This window comes from Hippopotamus amphibius, chromosome 1, assembly GCF_030028045.1.
Source record: "Hippopotamus amphibius kiboko isolate mHipAmp2 chromosome 1, mHipAmp2.hap2, whole genome shotgun sequence".
Lineage (NCBI taxonomy): Eukaryota > Metazoa > Chordata > Mammalia > Artiodactyla > Hippopotamidae > Hippopotamus > Hippopotamus amphibius.
Genome location: NC_080186.1, coordinates 111298070 through 111317071, shown reverse-complemented (window position 1 = coordinate 111317071; position 19002 = coordinate 111298070). Strand labels below are relative to the sequence as shown.

Below are 19002 nucleotides of genomic sequence, written 5' to 3'. Positions count from 1 at the left end.
CCCAAGGATAAAGAAAAATTTGCTTTTTCTGTGCCTGCACTAAATAATAAAGGACCTCGAAAAAGGTTTCAATGGAAGGTGTTACCTCAAGGCATGTTGAATAGCCCTACTATTTGCCAGAATTTTGTTGCTAAAGCCCTTGAACCAGTACGACTAGAATTTCCTAATTGTTATGTTATCCATTACATGGATGATATCTTGTGTGCTGCTCCTAATCAAAATTTACTTACTTCTGCGTATATGAGCATGCAGCTTTGCCTTGATAGAGCAGGACTTAAAATAGCTCCGGAAAAGGTACAAATGCATAGCCCGTATCAATATTTGGGCACAATAGTTGATAGAACAACTATTAGACCACAAAAGGTGGAACTGAGGTCAGATCAAATCCAAACTCTTAATGATTTGCAAAAACTCCTAGGAGATATTAATTGGCTTCGCCCATGCATAGGGATCCCCACCTATGCATTGTCTAACCTATTTGCTTTGTTAAAAGGAGATTCAAAATTAAATAGTCCAAGAACTTCAACATCAGCTGCTTTAGAGGAACTAAAACTTGTAGAAAATAAAATTCATTCTTCTCAATTACAGAGAGTAACTGTTAATCAGCCATTGCAATTAATTATATTACCTTCTCCTCATTCACCTACGGGGATATTAATGCAAAATGAAGGAATTGTGGAATGGTTGTTTTTAGCAAATACTATGGTAAAATCCTTGTCACCTTATTTAGAATTATTAACTCAGTTGGTTCTGAAGGGAAGAACTCGAAGTAAGCATTTAATTGGAACTGACCCTTCACATATAATTATTAATTTAACTACTAAAGAAATTCAGGCTTGTTTCCAAAATTGTGTAAGTTGGCAAATTGCCTTTGCTGATTATATTGGAAAAATTGATAATCACTATCCGAAAAATCCCATTTTGCAGTTTCTTAAGAGAACTCAATGGATTCTACCTCGAATAACAAAATCTGATCCTATACCAGATGCTTCTATAATTTTTACTGATGGCTCTAGTAAGGGCCGAGCGGGGTTTACGGGATTTAAAACACGACAAATCCCTGTCCCTCACTTTTCAGCTCAGCAAGCAGAATTATATGCAGTTATCTGTGCTTTGCAAGACATACCTCAGGCCGTTAATATTTTATCTGATTCTGCCTATGTGGTTCAAGCCACTAATATGATAGAAACTGCTACTATCAAGCAGTCTATTCCACAGCCTCTTTATGATCTTTTCCTATTACTTCGAGTTGTCCATTCTAGAAACGCTCCTTTTTATATTACCCATATTCGGGCCCATACTACTTTGCCTCGGCCTCTGGCAACAGGTAACAGAGCTGCTGATAGACTTGTTGCACCCGTATTGGATGAAGCTCAACATTTCCACCAATTAACTCATGTAAATGCTAAAGGCTTAAAAATGAAGTTTGATATTACATGGAATCAAGCCAAAGATATATTAAGAACGTGTCCATCATGCCAAATTATTAATAATCCTCAGCAATCTGAACCTGGTGTAAACCCACGGGGCTTGCGCCCTAATTCTTTATGGCAAATGGATGTTACTCACATCTCATCCTTTGGTAAGCTCTCCTATGTGCATGTAACCATTGATACATTTTCTCAATTTATATGGGCTACTGCCCAATCTGATGAAACTGCAAAGCATGTGCAAAAGCATTTATATGCATGCTTTGCAGTCATGGGGTTGCCACAAGCCATTAAAACAGATAATGGCCCTGCTTACATTAGTAAAGCATTTCAACAATTTCTTGATATGTGGTCTATATCACATTCTACAGGACTTCCTTACAACCCCCAGGGACAAGCAGTAGTTGTAAGAGCAAACCAACTACTTAAAAACATGCTCCAAAAACAAAAAGGGGGAATCACCCAAGGGCAACAAACAATTTTAAATAAAGCCTTATTTACTATTAATTTTTTGAATGTATCTGCACAGGCTACAGATACAGCAGCTGAGAGGCATTTTCAAGCCTCCTCTAAGAATGTGACTCATTTTAATGATGCACAGCCGCTGATATGGTGGCAGGACCCATTGACTAATATCTGGTCATCAGGAAGGTTAATCACATGGGGAAGAGGGTTTGCTTGTGTGTCACCAGGACAAGGCCTGGAACCTGTGTGGATTCCATCTCGGAGAATTAAGCCATATCATGAGCGTTCCAAAGAAACGCCATCTTGAATGGGATATAGAATCTCCGGAGATGAACTTTGTACATTTGTTTTCAGGTTTGAGCTTTGGAGACTAAGTTTACTAATTATGCCATCCCTGATAGACCTTTGTGTAAAATAAAATGGATATGGGCTGACAGACAAGATCAGATTCTTTGGGATGTTTGCTGTGGGACGGAGGGTGTGATACTACTTAATGGTTCCTATGGAACAGTATGAAACTGGTCCCCTAAGGGGTATGCAGTCTCTAATGGTTTACACCAAAAAAACTCCTCCTGCAATCCCTATAAAAGGTTGTGATGGCATATACCAATATTGCCATGCACTCGCCCTGTCCCATCTTATGGCTTAGGATTGGATTAATACTTCCTTGGCCTCAATTAGAGAATGGCAGAGCTCAAACAAAAATATGGAAACTTCCCTTAAGTTTAAGAACATTACAAATCTGGAATGGCCATGATGCCAGTGACACATCTGCTGGGATATGGAGCGGATGGTCTCACACTGGACATACAACAATTACAAACTAAAATTACTGGCATGCAATATGATTTTTGCAGTCTCTACACCAAATTTGCTACTTTACAAAGTATAGCTGATGGATTAAAAGCATTGCATCCATTGGATTGGATAAAAGGCATGAATAGCAGTCTCCTAAGCATTTTGATACTTTTTGTTGTCTTTTAATTATCCTATGTTTAAGTTCTCAGGTGCACAGGAGGAACGCTCCAAGGATTGACGGAAAAAGAAATAACTCGAATAGGCTTATCTTCTCCTACAGGCTATCTTCTCCTAGGAAAACAAAAAGCAGGCTTCCTGGGTGGCGCAGTGGTTAAGAATCCGCCTGCCCATGCAGAGATCAAGGGTTCGATCCTAGCTCCAGGAAGATCCCACATGCCGCGGAGCAACTAAGCCCGTGTGCCAAAAAAAAAAAAAAAAAATCTAGGAAAACAAAAAGGGGGAGATGTGGGAAGACATTCTGGAACCTTTTTGAAACATTGAAAATGTTGAAGTATGTGGGCCGAGCGATGGGATTCAGAATGTCCTGCTTGAGCAGTGGAGGAGCTGAGGGTGCGGGGCGTGGAGACTAATATCACCCTGTTTGGTCCTGAGGGATGGCTGGTTAGCCAAAGACGGGTAAGATTCCTCAGAGGAGGAACAACCTAAGACAGGCACAGCCGCAGAGGGGCCAACAGGGGTGGTGCATAGAGCCTTCCTTATATCACCGTGTTTGGCCCTGGAGGATGACTGGTTAGCCAGAGACGGGTAAGATTCCTCAAGGGAGGAACAACCTAAGACAGGCACAGTCGCAGAGGGGCCAACACGGGTGGGGCACAGACCCCCAATATCTGAGAGAGGTCTCCTGCCCCCAGGGCTGTTTTGCTCTCCACCCCCAGCTCAAATCCACACCTGCTCAACTCAGACCCAGGAAGTAAAGATAATTGCCTCAGTCATGTGAGGCCTTTGATTGCTTATGAGTGTAACCTGAGAATGTTAGCCCACGAACTCAATAAAAGCAACCTGGGATGAGTCAGCAGGGCTCTTGATCCGAGAGGTCTTGAGCCCCCCGGTCCCACTTTTCTCTTCAGTCTGTGTCTGTGTCTTCTTCAAGCTTGCGGCACCGGTCACTCACCTCGAGTCGCCGAGCTGGTCTCGGCATTCAAATACAGAAAGAATTGTCATTTATAATGAGGTATCACCTCACACCGATCAGAATGGCCATCATCACAAAATCTGGAAACAACAAATGCTGGAGAGGGTGTGGAGAAAAGGGAACTCTCCTGCACTGTTGGTGGGACTGTAAGTTGGTACAGCCACTATGGAAAACAATTTGGAGGTTCCTTCAAAAACTACAAATAGAACTACCATATGATCCAGTCATCCCATTACTGGGCATATACCCAAAGAAAACCATAATCCCAAAAGAAACTTGTACCATAATGTTTATTGCAGCACTATTTACAATAGCCAGGACATGGAAGCAACCTAAATGCCCATCAACAAATGAATGGATAAAGAAGATGTGGCATATATATACAATGGAATATTACTCAGCTATAAAAAGGGATGAGATGGAGCTGTATGTAATGAGGTGGATAGACTTAGAGTCTGTTATACAGAGTGAAGTAAGTCAGAAAGAGAAAGACATATTGTATGCTAACTCACATATAGGGAATCTAAAAATGATACTGATGAACTCAGTGACAAGAACAAGGACGCAGATGCAGAGAATAGACTGGAGAATTCGAGGTTTGGGGGGGGCGGTGAAGGGGAACCTGCGACGAAGCGAGAGAGTAGCACAGACATATATATACTACCAACTGTAAAATTGATAGTCAGTGGGAAGTTGTATAACAAAGGGAGTCCAACTCGAGGATGGAAGATGCCTTAGAGGGCTGGGGCAGGGAGGGTGGGGGGGACTCGAGGGGGGGGAGTCAAGGAAGGGAGGGAATACGGGGATATGTGCATAAAAACAGATTATTGAACTTGCTGTACGCCCAAAAAAATTAAAAAAATTAAAAAAAAAAAAAGAATTGTCATTTTAGACCCAAACAGCAGAATCATCAAGAGGAAAGAATCCTCAATTACAGGTCCCAACAGAAAAAAATGTATGTTCCGTCTCCTGTAAGAAATGAGCAACTTGGCCAATTAACTATCACTTTTCTCCAGTGGACTTGGGTTCAAAACAATCCCTCTCAGCTTTCTCTGCTTTCTGTGTAAAACAACGTTCCTTCCTCTCCTTTGTTTGTGGAACTTGCCTATGGCTTTTGCTAGAGCTTGCTTGTCCTGAATTGCAGTTCCTCTGCTATTCCTGAATAAACCCTTTGTGCTGGTTAAAAATAAATAAATAAAAAATAAATTTAAAAAAAGGATAACTTTTAGTTTGAAGGTCAACTCTGGCATGTATTCTACTGGAATGGACTGCCCTTTTGTATGTCCACCAAAAGGCGTAAAATAATGTTTGTTCCATTTCCGAATATCCTCAACTGAAACAGGTTGAATATACAACAGTAGATAAATATGTTGAGATATATTCTTATAAGGAATACACACAGAGACAAAGAACTACTGCAGGTAGTTAAATTTCATAGACATACTGTTGTGGGAAAGAAGTCAGACCCATGCCCTTTCCCCTCACGAAACCGGATGCATGCCTTGTGATTCAATTTATGTGAAAGTAACAGGCAGAGAAGTTGGGAGGGGTGTGTGTGTGATCACTCTGAACTCTTGCATGGGAACAGTCATGAGGAAGCCTTCTGAGGTCTGGGAATTTTCCATACCTTGGTGTGGATACTGCTTCATTAGTTGTTCAGGTAGGTGCACACTGGTAATGGTTTTGGAACTGTACACTCCTTGTACCTTCTATATATTATGCCTCATGTTTTAAAAGTTTAAAACCACTTGCTTATTGCTACAATGATGTCAATCGTTATTCTTCTGCTTTGGCCTGGGCTAGGAGGCAACGTAGGTTCAAAATATTGATTGCGATACTTTTTCTGTCCTCAAATTTTTGGCTTCCCTTCACTATGAGGTATCTGACTACTTACTTACATGTTGCTTACAACCATTCCCTTAAGCTGACATTTAACTGTTAATTCTGTTGCAGAGAGAGAATGAAGTGTACACGATCAAATCTGCTCCTTTAAGAATAATTATGGCCCAAGGAAGGGTGGGTATATGAAATTAAGAGATCTTGATGAGGACAGTAGTTCACTTACGTTTAGCTAACTCAGAGGTGTCAACGGGAGGACCCTGGCAGGTAGTACACAAAGAAAAGCCGCTACCTTCATTTCACCACTAAACTTTCAAGAATTTTTGGAGCCTCCATATATACTCAAAATGTTTACCTGATTAGTTAGTAACTGCACTAGATCAACCAGTTCAGACGAGCTGTTTGATGGCTTTCAGCTATTTGTATACCAGGGGAAAGAAAAAGAATACTCCCCATTCTCAATCTTTTGTGGTTTGTTTTTTTTTCTCCTTTCTATCCTCTTTTCTGGCTCTTTTATAAATCGTGTCTTTGTTTAATAACATCCTCATAACTGTTTCCCATTTTCATTAGTAAATGTGTGAGTTAATACATTCAAAATCTCTTCACTACTAATATTGAAGTATGATTTTCATATTAACCTCTGTATGCACTCTATAGGTAGCTTTGAAATTTATTCTTGGGTGGAGACACTTCCATGGAAAGGGAAAATTTAGCCCTTCAAATGTTGGGAGATAGGGCCTTCGTAGTCTTTAAATAGCCAGTTTCCGGTTAGTGTATGGTTAACAAACTCATGGTCATTCTCTGTCTAACCTCCTTGCTTCTCCAATGGTAGTGTTTACTCTTCTCCTCTTCTTCCTCATTTCATTAATTAATTTGGGGAGTTTGGTAAGGCCTTCCTTTCAATCTTCTTTTTCTCTTCGAAATCTTGGGGGTTGAACAAGGAGGGGATGCAAAACTTAGTGAAGTGTTCTCAGTTACCACTGAGCATGGTGGCCAAGGGGCAGGGCCCTGGAGGCAAACTGCCTGGGTCTGAGTGCTGGCTCTCACTGTCACAGGGGTGGGACCCTTAAAAGGTGAGATCAGCCTTTCAGTGGCTCAGTGTTCTCATCTGCAACAAGGGGTGGTAATATCCTTCACTATCTTCCAGGGTTGTTATGTGGACTTAGTAAGTTATTACACAGTAAAGTACTGAGGAACAATGCTGGTCACTTGGTAAAGCTCAAGAAAGCTGGTTTTAGCATTATTATGACGTGTTTTATTCCCCCTTCTAACTGTACCACCGCTGACTTTCAACATTCCCCTGAATACATTAGGATTGTTTAAATGTTTAGCTGACCTTGACTCCTCCACATAGGTGACCTGCATCTGAAAAGTGGGTTGATTTTGATGGTGGTGTAACCAGTGATCTAAAGGCAGTGGGGGACTGGATCCAACTTCATCAGACCCTTGGACCTTGCACAGGCATGACGATTGTTGAGTTCCTGGTAGACAATCTTTTGCACATGCTTCTAGCAAGAGCTTTTTTTCATAGACAGTCAGACATACCTTAAGTACTATAAGACAAGTCCAAGTATGTACCAGGGACCTGTCTTTTTGTTTGCTGTTGTTTTAAGAAATCAGAGGAAGGAGATATAATTTATCTGGAAATTGTAGAAGACTTCCTCTTTCAGTTATGACAGAGTGTTTATAGCAAACTAGCATTCACTGTGAAAACAACTAAATAAAGTCTGGATTAAAGGAATTCTGTTTGAAATCTTTGTAGAAATATCAATGCAGCTAGGACCCACAGGGTCAGCTGCAGAGAGAAGAAACTCACTGGAATGAAACTAATTCTCTACCTTTTCCCTTTAGGCCCTAAGTCAGCGGGGGTGACCTCCAGCCCTGGGGTGCATAGCTGTGGACCTGAGACTCTGCGTTTGGTGCCGGACCCCGAAGGCAGACTGTGGGGGGCTCGAGGGGCCTCCCTTCGGGGGAGGCGAGGAACCCTAAAATCAAGGCCTCCCGGAAGCCGCAGTCTCCTTGCTGAGAGATCGTGGGGCTTCAAGGTCCATTGTGCAGTTTCAAAAGTTGGTGACTAGGATAGTGGTGGCAGGACCTACGGTTTCCAGGGCTGTGTCTGCAGTGCCCATCAGTCACCCTGTTTCCGTAGTGTAGTGGTTATCACGTTCGCCTCACACGCGAAAGGTCCCCGGTTCGAAACCGGGCGGAAACAAGGTTTTTTTCGGTTCTCTCCCTGAGATTCCTGTGGACATTCTCATTCAAAAATCCGAAACGGGCGCAAAGCATGCGGTGAGGCAGCGGGCGCAGATGCACCTTCGATCCTTAAGATACATGGGAGGAGCTCCGTGACTGCCTGAAAGCCTACTCAGCACTAGGAACCAGCCCTCCTTTCCCTGCTCTGAGTCCACTGTGCGGTCCAGGCCACAGCCAGCTAATCCAAGTGGGCAAAGGACAAGGCTGACTTCGGCTTATCTTTACATCCGCAAATCTCCTCACCTGCTAAGCAGGCGCCTAAATCTCTTCCACAGGTTCACACGACTTGTCTCTGGAAACCAAGGAGTTCATCCCTGTGAGGCACACTTGGCTTTGCGCCGCCACGTGCGGAGCAACTTGATTTGCATGAAAGAACCAGAGAGACCCAACCCAATTGTGCGCCGGGGGCTCGAGCCAAAGACACGTACATGAAGAATGTCCGGCTCCACGAGGGAGCTGGTGGAGGAGGAAAAGGAGCCCGTACCGGTGCCGTTAGCAGGAGAGGCCCCGGAGTCAGGTCAGACATGAGGAAGTAGACGGATCCGCTCATCACCCGCTGCGAGCCAAGTGGGCACCTGACTCAAGAGAAAACCGAGCTTCAGCAAGAGAGCACGGCCTCGGCTGGGCAGCACACTGCGCTGAAGCGAGACCAGGACGGAGCCCAGCCAGTTACATTGTGTCCTGGTCTCAGAGCCCAAAGCGTCGCCCACGACAGGAGAGGTGAAGGGTGGTGAGCAGCGGGGCAAGGCCTGGGAGCCCTGCACAGCTGCGCTCAGCCCTGGGGCTCTGGGAAATCTCCCTTCCTGCTCTCCGAATATCTGACATGTAGTGGTTGCACCTTCAATTTTCACCGGGCGCCTCTGAGTGAGCGTTTTCGCGCCCCTCCCTGGTGGTCTAGTGGCTAGGATTCGGCGCTTTCACCGCCGCGGCCCGGGTTCGATTCCCGGTCAGGGAAGCCAGTTTTTGCTCTCTGCGCCTCCACTCGCAGGAGTCTGCACTTTCCTGCCCAGACCAGAGTTGTGTTTTCTGCAAGGTTCAGAGGCAGAAGAGCTTCTGCACGGAGTCCCTACATGCCGGTGAGTCCCGGCCTCAGGGTCCTTGACATCGCGCAGGCTGGAGGAGGTGACATGCAATGACCAGCCTGGGTTGGCCAGATTTCGCCTCCACTCTTTCCTCCCTGCCTGTTAGAAACCCCAAGTTTTACTTGCAAAGTTTTCACGCAAAGAGACTCTGGGAATTGAATTCCAAAAATTCATTCAAAACCCAAACCCTTTGAAACATATAATACAAAAAAGTTGCAAGAATAGTAACATAGTATATTCTGTACCTAAGTGCACAGTTAACGTTTCCCCACCTTTGCTTTCTCACTCTCTCTCTCCACGTATAAGAATGGCGACACCACTTGAGAGGAACTCGCAGACAACTCAACTCAAGATTGTTCCTTTCCTCTGGCATGTTTCTCAAAGCCAGCTTCTGCGGGACCTGTCCTCCAAAGCCAAGGGAAGGCTTTGTCCTTCCGAGGAGGCCCCCTTGCCCTTTCAGGAACCTGAAGTCGGTTCTCATTCGGATGCAGAGAAGCTTCAGGAGGAGTTTTCTGCGGCTCTCCCGGAAGCGCAGGCTAGGCGCTCCCTGTGCTTGCAGGAATCTCCCGGACCGGCAGCCCTCGGGTCTCCTCCCTGTCCCCTCGGTGGGCAGCGAGGTCTTGGGTCAGCCTGAGCGCCAGAACCGCCTGCCTCGGGAGAGACCCTTCAGGAGGTGCAGCTGCCCGCCCTGGCTCTTGCCTGGCTCTCTGTGCCCTGCAGGGAGCGTAAAGGGTTCTGAGCACACAAAGGGGAAGAATCCTCTCTGTGGTGGGAGGATGAGGGGACCAGATGGGAAATGCGTCAAAGGGTGTCGGCGTATTCTCAAGAGGGTGTCAGCATCGTCTGCATGGGTGGTGCCCTGTGATAATAGGGCTTAGTGTTTTGTCCTGACCTCGACCCAGTCTCAGGTCCAGTGTGATGCATTGCTCTACTCTTGCCGTGTTTCCGAGGCTTTGGAGCCGGCACGGTTTTCCTGCGAGCAGGTGGCAGATTCTGGGAATTAGTAAGTGTCTGCTCCGTAGAGAGTGCAGAAAGATACGGGGCTGCTGTCTCTGTGGCGCAATCGGTTAGCGCGTTCGGCTGTTAACCGAAAGGTTGGTGGTTCGAGCCCACCCAGGGACGCTAGCAGAGCTTTTAGAACCCGTTCAAGGTGCTGATTACCCTTCAAGGGCTTCCACTCTAACTATTGCCTGAGCTCTGGCTCACACCATGTTTACCTTCCTGCCTTCGGGGCCCTATCCACCTCATGACTGCTGCCAGTCTAGGGCCACCCCACCTTCCCATCGGTATTGTCTCTACGGGACTCTATACTTGCCCAACTCAGGATCTCCTGAGAGAGATCAAGGAATCCACGATCTGGTGGGATTAAGTCTTTAGCCTGCCAAGTCTATAGATTTGGACAAGGAACTTATATTTTATGTGTCTCAAGTTTTTCATCTGTAAAAGGAAGCCAACAGTTAGTAATTGTCCGATGATAATATTATCAGTGAACTAGTCATCATAAGGGTCCTCTGCACTGTTTTTGATAAAGGCATTTCTTCCGTGGTTTGTGTATTATTTGGTTTCATGGTTTTACAATCATGAATATGCTGCAGCCATCATTATTGTACACACACCTCTGACCACTTGTGCAGTGTTTCCATAGTGTAGAGACCTGGAAGTGCTATTGCTACATTTAGTGTTTATATGCTTCTAATGTTGGTAAATCCTGCACAATTGCCTTCCACAGAAGTGGGACTGAATCTTATTCCAATTTATTTCCCAGTTGTTCAATGTTCCTTTCTTCATTTAGTTGCCAGCACAACAATCTGTCTCTCCCTCTCTCTATGGTACTCTAATAAAGGGAGCCATGCCCTCCTGACAGAACTAAGGGGAAGGACCACAGAGGGACATTGTGGGCATTACACAGAGATATCCTATTGCATGTGTTCAAAAGTTAAACTTTTTATATTTTTAAAGTCCTCCAATAACTGTACTTGTTTCCTCTGCTGGCCTCATCAACAGGGTCCAGAAAAGACCACCCAGAATGACCTCTTTGACAACAGCCAGCCAAGCCACTTATCCAAAGAGAAAAGTCTCGCTGATCCCAGAGGCTTTTCTCCTTTCCCCCTTTCCTCTTTTGTTTATAACTTTTGGTTATACTTTTAATTTGATGAAAACAACCTAATACCTGTCCTCCCTCCTGTACAATGGGGAATTATCATGGGAATAAGTGTCTCTATATTATTCCTTGACAGTCTTTTGTTTGTTTGTTTTTTGGCTCTGAGTATAAAAATTAGCCCATCTAAGACACATCGAGGGAGCCAAGAGAATCCTACCCCTCACAGGCTCCTCCTGCAGACCTGGACCCTTAGAGCTATTGGCTCATGTTTGCTCTGTTCTCCTCTTAAATCTCATGTGCAGAAATTGAGTGTTTTGGCTTTTTCATACTGTGTGGTTATTGGACAATTATTTTCCTCTGTCTGTCTCTGTCTCTGTCTCTCATTTGTTCATCAGTAATTTCTCCCATCAGTGTGGGATTCTGGTTTTAATGTTAGAACATGAACAGGATAATCCCTGTTGGGTGGATCCATTTCCTATTAGGTAGGAGATGACAGCTAATCTTCACTGAGAGTCTTTTTCCATTGCTGCTTGTCCTGAAGATTCTGGTATTTCCTGGTATGTGACACCACTGCAGTGAGAGGTTGTCCACCACTTTTCTTTCCACTATTTGTTCAAAACCATGTGGGCCCAGTCATACTTGTCAATAACTGCAAAAGTGTAACATCTACAATAAGGATGATCTTCATATGCAATGTTTCCCTCATAAGGAACTCAACATTAATAAAGGGCATTAATAAAGGAAGAATATTGAATTTTTTAAGAACTTTTATTTAGATATAATTGACATACAGTAAACTGCATATACTTAAAGTATACAGTTTGATTTTTTTTCTTATTAGTATTGTATATATGGCAATCTCAATCTCCCAATTCATCCCACCACAACCCCCTCCCCCCCCCCCCACACTTTCTCCCCTTGGTGTCCATGTTTGTTCTTTATATCTGTGTCTCTGTTTCTGCTTTGCAAACCCGTTGATCTGTACCATTTTTCCATATTCTGCATATATATGTTACTATATGATATTTGTTTTTCTCTTTCTGACTTACTTCACTCTGTATGACACTCTCTAGGTCCATCCATGACTCTGCAAATGTCCCAATTTTGTTCCTTTTTACAGCTGAGTAATATTCCATTGTATATATATACCACTTCTTCATCCAAGGCATATTGAATTTTTGGCATGGAACAGGCCGCTTTCTTTCATTGGTATACTCAAGTTTCTAAATAACTTGAAAAATTCAAGCAAATATCCCTTAAGCATTGTTTAAATCAGATAGATTTAACAAAGCAAAGACACTTATATCATTACAAATAAGCAATGAAATCAGCAACATGAGTGCTTCTGACAACCCACAAATCAAGATTTAATACTTCCAGAATTGCAAGCAAGTTCAATCCTAATCAAAATGGATGAGGAGCAATAACTTCATGCTCAGATACATACCCTGGAGACTCAAAAGCGTATCACAGAATTACTCCAGTTTTCAGCAATGAGGGTCCTTGAAGGATATGATGTTGCTTAATTATTTCATTTTGTTTCCCTCACTGGCGAGTGTTGTTAATATATATCATTGCCTCTGTTTTCACCTTAAATAATGCCCAATAGTTGGATGGATTTTTTTCCCTTTTAAGTATATTTTCTAAGAAACAAGTCAATATGTTTTCTCTTTTTATCAGGAGAGAATAGACAAAGTAGGTCTCTGAAAATGTAAGGGAGTCACTTACCCAATTAGCTTCAGGAAAGTAATAATCACTTATATAAATTTAAAATAAGAAAATTAAGAATTTCTAGAAAAAAATGCTTTACTATCTATGCTTTAAATGTGGTATTTATATGAGGAAAAATTTTGTTTCTCAATTTGTAACAAGGAAATTACAAAGAAGATTTACCTGTAGATTAAATCAATGGTCTTTTTAAAAAATTTTATTTTTATTTTATTTTATTTTTATTGAAGTACAGTTGATTTACAACATTGTGCTAGTTTCTGTTGTACAGAAAAGTGACTGAGTTATACACCTATATACATTGTTTTTAAATATTCCTTTCCATTATGGTTTATCCCAGAAGATTGGATATACTTTCCTGTAGTATACAGTAGGACCTTGTTATTTATCCATTCTAAATGTAATAGTTTGTATCTAGTAACCTCCAAATTCCCAATCTATCCCTCTCTCTCCCCCCCGCCCCCTTGGCAAGCAGAAGTCTGTCCTTGATGTCTGTGAGTCTGTTTCTGTTTTGTAGATAGGTTCATTCGTGCCATAGTTTAGATTCCACGTGTAAGTGATATCATATGGTGTTTGTCTTTCCGTTTTGACTGACTTCACTTAGTATGAAAATCTCTAGTTGTATCAATGGTGCTGCAAATGGCATTATTTTGTTCTTTTTTAATGGCTGAACAGTATTCCATTGTATATATGTACCACAGCTTCTTTATCCATCCATCTGTTGATGGACATTTAGGTTGTTTCCATGTCCTGGCCATTGTGAATAGTGCTGGTATGAACACAAGGATGCATGTATCTTTTTGAATTATAGTTTTGTCTGGGTATAGGCCCAGGAGTGGAATTGCTGGGTCATATGGTAGTTCTATTTTCAGTTTTCTGAGGAACCTCCATTTAATGGTCTTGATTACTTGGAACAACAACAACAACAAAAAAGAAGTGAAATTGATAAAGCTGAATCATAATACTTTTAAACAATTTAAATAATTTACATATTTAGTATATAATGGAATTTTAAAAATTTATGTCTTTTTTTTGAGGTGACAGAAAAATTAGATTGGTTTAATAATTTTGGTCTAAAAATGACTATATGTATATTTTCAGATTATCTTATAATGTAGAAAATAATGATGGTATAATATTCTAGTATATAAGTCTTGGCTTTATTTTGGCCTGAAAATCTGAATTAATTTGGACTTCCTAAATTTCCTGTGCTGGTTATACTGGTCAAATAAGCAAACATTACATCTGGTAAGTATATAAACATAAAAATTTAGATTTATGTATTCTACTGTACTAAATATACTAGTCAAGTATATTAAATATACTAATATATTTAAAGGCAAATGAATCCTCACAATTTTAGAAACCAGGGGACTCAATTATTCCACTTACAAGTTTTGGTAAATATTTTCAGGTGTCATCTAATATATGATTCCATATATACCAATATATGACTCTAACATTCTCATGTTCCAACATGGGTCAGCTTAAATTAGAAATTCGAGATCTAGAGTTAACTTTAATCCTTTGACTAATATTACAATTGGTTTAATTAACAAATCATCTTTGGTTGCCTGCAAACACTCTCTCTCTTTGTCCTTCCTGGTTGCCCTAATTTCCTGATAGATTGGCTGACAACAACCACATTAGCTGGGGAATGCTGTTGTCTTCTGGGTTCACATAGATTTCTGTATTTCATGGGTACGTGGCTGCTGCTGTGGAAATTCTTATGTGTTCCCTTGACAAAGTTCAGTAGAGTGGTTTGTTGTTTCCAGTGCTGTGACATTTCAGAATCATAACCTTAATGTTGTGCATGGCACAGCTTCTCAAACCTCAAAGTGCCGCCTAACTTCTTGTTACACATTCACTTTTGCATGGCACTTGCTTTCTATCACAGCAACCACCAAAATCCAGCTTTGCAAAGAAATGAATGAATGTAAAATTATCTGATGTTGGCAAATTTTGCTATGTAGATTACACCTCAATAAACCTAACTTTAAAAAAAAAAGGAGAAACAGTACCAAATGTTGACAGGATGGAGAGCACTGGAAATTCTTATGCATTTCTGGAACAAGTATAAGTAAGTTCAACAAAGTTGGAAAAAAAATGTGGCAGCATCAACTAAGAGTCATACATACAGAGTTATATGCTGTGGCCCAGAAATCGTACTTTTGGCTGCGCTGTATATTTGACCTGTGCTGTCCAATATGATAGGTACAAGCCACACGTAGCTATTAAACACTTGAAATGTTGCTAGTGTCCCAGGTTGTAATGATAATATTTTTATGTGGTAAGTCTCGTAAAATATTAAAATAGAAAAATTTAAAATTCCTTGTGACTGGTGTGAAAACTAATAAAGAGAAATCTCACTAAAAAAGAGTCAGGAAACCAGAGGGGAGCTGTCATGGAGTACCACTCAAGTTCAAATACAGGAAGAATTGTTGATTACAGACCCAAACAGAAGAATCATCAACAGGAAAGAATCATCAATTACAGGCACCAACAGAAAAAGATGTATGTTGCATCTCCTGCAAGAACAGCAACTTGGCCAATGAGAAATTGTCATAATCCTGAATTTTCGCTTTTCCACAATGGACTTGTGTTCAAAACAACCCCTCTCAGCTTCTTCCTCTTTCTCTGTAAAGCAATGTTCCTTTCTCTCCTTTGTTTGTGGAACTTGCCTATGGCTTTTGCTGTATTTACTTGTCCTGAATTACAATTCCTCTGCTATTCCTGAATGAACCCATTTTCCTGGTTAAGAAAATGACTTTTATTTTTAAGGTCAACACTGGCATTATTCTATTGGAATGGACTGCCCTAGAGAAATGTATATGTCTGCCAAAAGTCATAAAAGAATGTTTGTACTATTTCAGAATATCCTTAACTGGAACCAACTCAAATGTCCCATAGTACATAAATGTGTTGAGATATATTCTTACAGGGAATACACACTGAGACAAAAAAACTGCATGAAAAATATGGCTAAATTTCCTAGTCATCATGTTGAAGGAAAGAATTCAGACCCATGTCTTTTCCCCCCAACGAAACCCAGTGCATGCCTTGTGATTCAATTTATGTGAAAGTAACAGGCTGAGAAGTTGGGAGGGGTGTGTGTGATTACTCTGAACTCTTGCATGGGAAGAGTCATGAGGAAGCCTTCTGAGGTCTGGGAATTTTCCATACCTTAGTGTCGATACTGCTTCATTAGTTATTCATGTTGGTGTGCATTGGTAACGGTTTTGGAACTGTACACTCTTTGTACTTTATATATTATGCCCCATTTTTTTAAAGTTTTTAGCCACTTGGCTATTGCTAAAGTGCTGTTGATACTTATTCTTCCGCTTTGGCCTGGGCTAGGAGGCAAAGTAGCTTAAAATATTGATTGTGATACTGTCCCTGTCCTCAGATTTTTGGCTTCCCTTCACTATCAGATATCTGATTATTTACTTATATGTTGCTCACAACCATTACCTTAAGTTGACATTCAACTGTTAATACTGTGTCAAAAAGAGAACAAAGTGTTCATGATCAAATCTGCTCTTTTAAGAATAATTATGACCCAAAGAAGAGGGGGATGAAATTGAGACATCTTGATGAGGATAGTAGTTCAGTTAGGCTTAACTAACTCAGAGGCACCAAAGGAAGGACACTGGCAGGTAGTAAACATAGAAAAGCTGCCACCTTCATTTCACCACTGAACTTTTAAGAATTTTTGGAGCGTCCACATATAGCCAAGAATATTTACCTGATTAATCAGCTTCACCAGATCAACCCATGCATACTAGCTGTTTGATGGCTTTCAGCTCATCTATTTACCAAGGAAAAGAAAAACAAAACTCCCCATTCTTAAGCTTTTTGTGTTTTTGTTTCTCTCTCTTCTCTTTTCTGGCTCTTTTAATGTCTGTCTTTGTTTAATGAAAACATCCTAATAACTATTTCCCATTTTTATTAGTAACCATGTGAGCTAACTCAAAAATCTCTTTACTACTAATATTGAAGTATGATTTTCATATAGTGTAACATCTGTATACACTATACAGGTAGCTTTTGAAATCTATTCTTGGGTGGAGACACTTCCGTGGAAAGGGAAAATTTAGCCCTTAAACTGTTGGAAGATAGGTCCTTCTTATTCTTCAGTAGCCAGTTTCCAGTTAGTATATGGTTAACAAACTCATCCTCATTCTGTGTCTAAACCTCTTTGCTTCTCCATCCTGGTCCTTGTGTCCCAGCCTCTGCTTCTGGTAGATCTGGGAGGCCTGTTGTACTTTTGCTTTGCTTCAGGATACTCTCTAACTCTCAGGAGGGATTTGGGGAATGAAGGAGTAAAGGCATCCAGAGTGGAAGCTCCTCAGGTGCCTGAGCTTCCCTGGGCATGGCTGTTTGGCTCCCATTGAAGGTCAAGACCTCTCCATGATGACTCAAGCCCTACCTCAAAACCATTTTTTTGATTGTCTTCTAAGGGCATTGTTTCTCTGACTTCCATTCTTATTCTGCAGTCTTCCCTGTGTGATAGAGAAATTAGTTTTGCAAAATTCAGTAAATCCCAGTTCTTGGGAATCAAAAGCAGTGCCCTGGATATGGGACAAAAATTCTGCCACTGTTAGCAATTGCTGACATGACTGTCACTTAATCCATACAGAGATTGCATAAGTATATGTGACCGCCCACCAAACAGAGCCTGGGTTCACACTCTCACCCTAAGCACCTGCAAAAACAGGGAGACCCCTGCTATATACAACACTGGGGCCCACACAGTGCTGCAGTGATATCACTCAGACTTGGGAGGAAAGATGAGAAGCCACCACCTAGGTAGAGCTGTGTGACCAGCCAAGGCAGCCAAGATCCCGTTTGTGAGACAGGAGGACTGGCTGAGGCTCTTATTCCCTTGGTAAAGGTGCGGGGATCTTATGAGAAAGCAAAGGCAGCTGCAGAGATGTCCCACAAACCCCAAGGGCTGAATTGACATTCAGCTGTATCTAAGCAGGTGGAGAAAGCCATTCAGAATTGTTATTAAGTGTGAGATCTTATTAAATCTCTTTATTGCTATAAGGATTAAAGCAAATGATTTTATGGTATAGTTCTTATTCTTCAACCTGTGCTGTCCTATATAGTAGCTGCTAACCATATGAGGGGGGTTGGGTATGTAAGTTTAATTACCTATTATAAAGTGAAAAATAAAAAAAAAAATTCAACATCTTTGCACTAGCCACAATTCAAGCACTCAATCACCATGTGTGTCTAGTGGTCACCATATTTGAAAATGCGGATATGGGTCAGTACATGTAACATTTTCTAATTTCAAGTTCCTGACTTCTCCCTCAATGTTAGAGTAATTTTAGTCCATTTCATTCATCCCTAGTACCAGTAGCTCCTGGGTCTGTACTGATCTTTGTGACTCCTGAGCTTCAATTGAGATGGCTTTAGCATTTTCGTTGGATGGTAAAGAAGCATTCCATGCCCTCGGGGGCTACTACAACCATGGTTTTCTCACATTGATCACTCCAGTTCCACTGCTGCTCTAGGTTGCTCTAAAGGCTGCTCCTGCCCAGGCCTCTGGGGGATGTTTGTGCAAACTCATGAGCTCTGCTTATTAACTCTGTTATTAACCATAATAACACAGTTTTTTTGGTTTTATTTAATTTTATACTTACTCCTGCTTGTGGCAATTCATAGTAACATTTCAGTTGTGGTAGTGACATATAATTTATTTAAAATAAACTTTCGAAGAAAAAATGTGAACCAAAGTATGGAAAATGTCAGGTAAGCAATGATAAAGGTGCATGGATATGGCTAAATATGAAAGTGACAGGTTCATTAATAACTTAGAATGATTTTTTTTTCTAATTTCTATGGGATGTCCTGCCTGCCCCTTTTCCCCCCAGGAGCACTTCCTCTCACCTGAGGTCAAGAAGACAGGCGTGCTTAGCTGTCCCCTCTACAATTTGAACACAAAGGCACTGTCATCTTTTCCTGGGAGCCTCTGGGAACTCCCTTGTTCAGGCCATTAAGAAGAATCAAGGCGCATAAACACATCTGGTTGGGAGATGTGATTGCATCATCCCCAGAGCCACAGAGGCTGTTTCGGGAAAGAGTAAATGGCTCTGTCTAGTCCTTCTCCTCTTCTTCTCTTGCAGAAATCGATCCCATGAGAAA

The 19002-nt window shown here is 41.6% G+C and overlaps 3 non-coding genes across 3 annotated transcripts; all 3 read left to right on the top strand.

The window, feature by feature from the left end:
• The first annotated feature begins 7824 nt into the window (after positions 1 to 7824).
• TRNAV-CAC (transfer RNA valine (anticodon CAC)) lies at positions 7825 to 7897 on the top strand. The gene has a single exon. It is a non-coding gene; the product is annotated as a tRNA-Val (tRNA).
• Positions 7898 to 8821: 924 nt separating this feature from the next.
• TRNAE-UUC (transfer RNA glutamic acid (anticodon UUC)) lies at positions 8822 to 8893 on the top strand. Its single transcript has one exon. It is a non-coding gene; the product is annotated as a tRNA-Glu (tRNA).
• Positions 8894 to 10068: 1175 nt separating this feature from the next.
• Positions 10069 to 10142, top strand: TRNAN-GUU (transfer RNA asparagine (anticodon GUU)). The gene has a single exon. It is a non-coding gene; the product is annotated as a tRNA-Asn (tRNA).
• The last annotated feature ends 8860 nt before the right edge of the window (positions 10143 to 19002 follow it).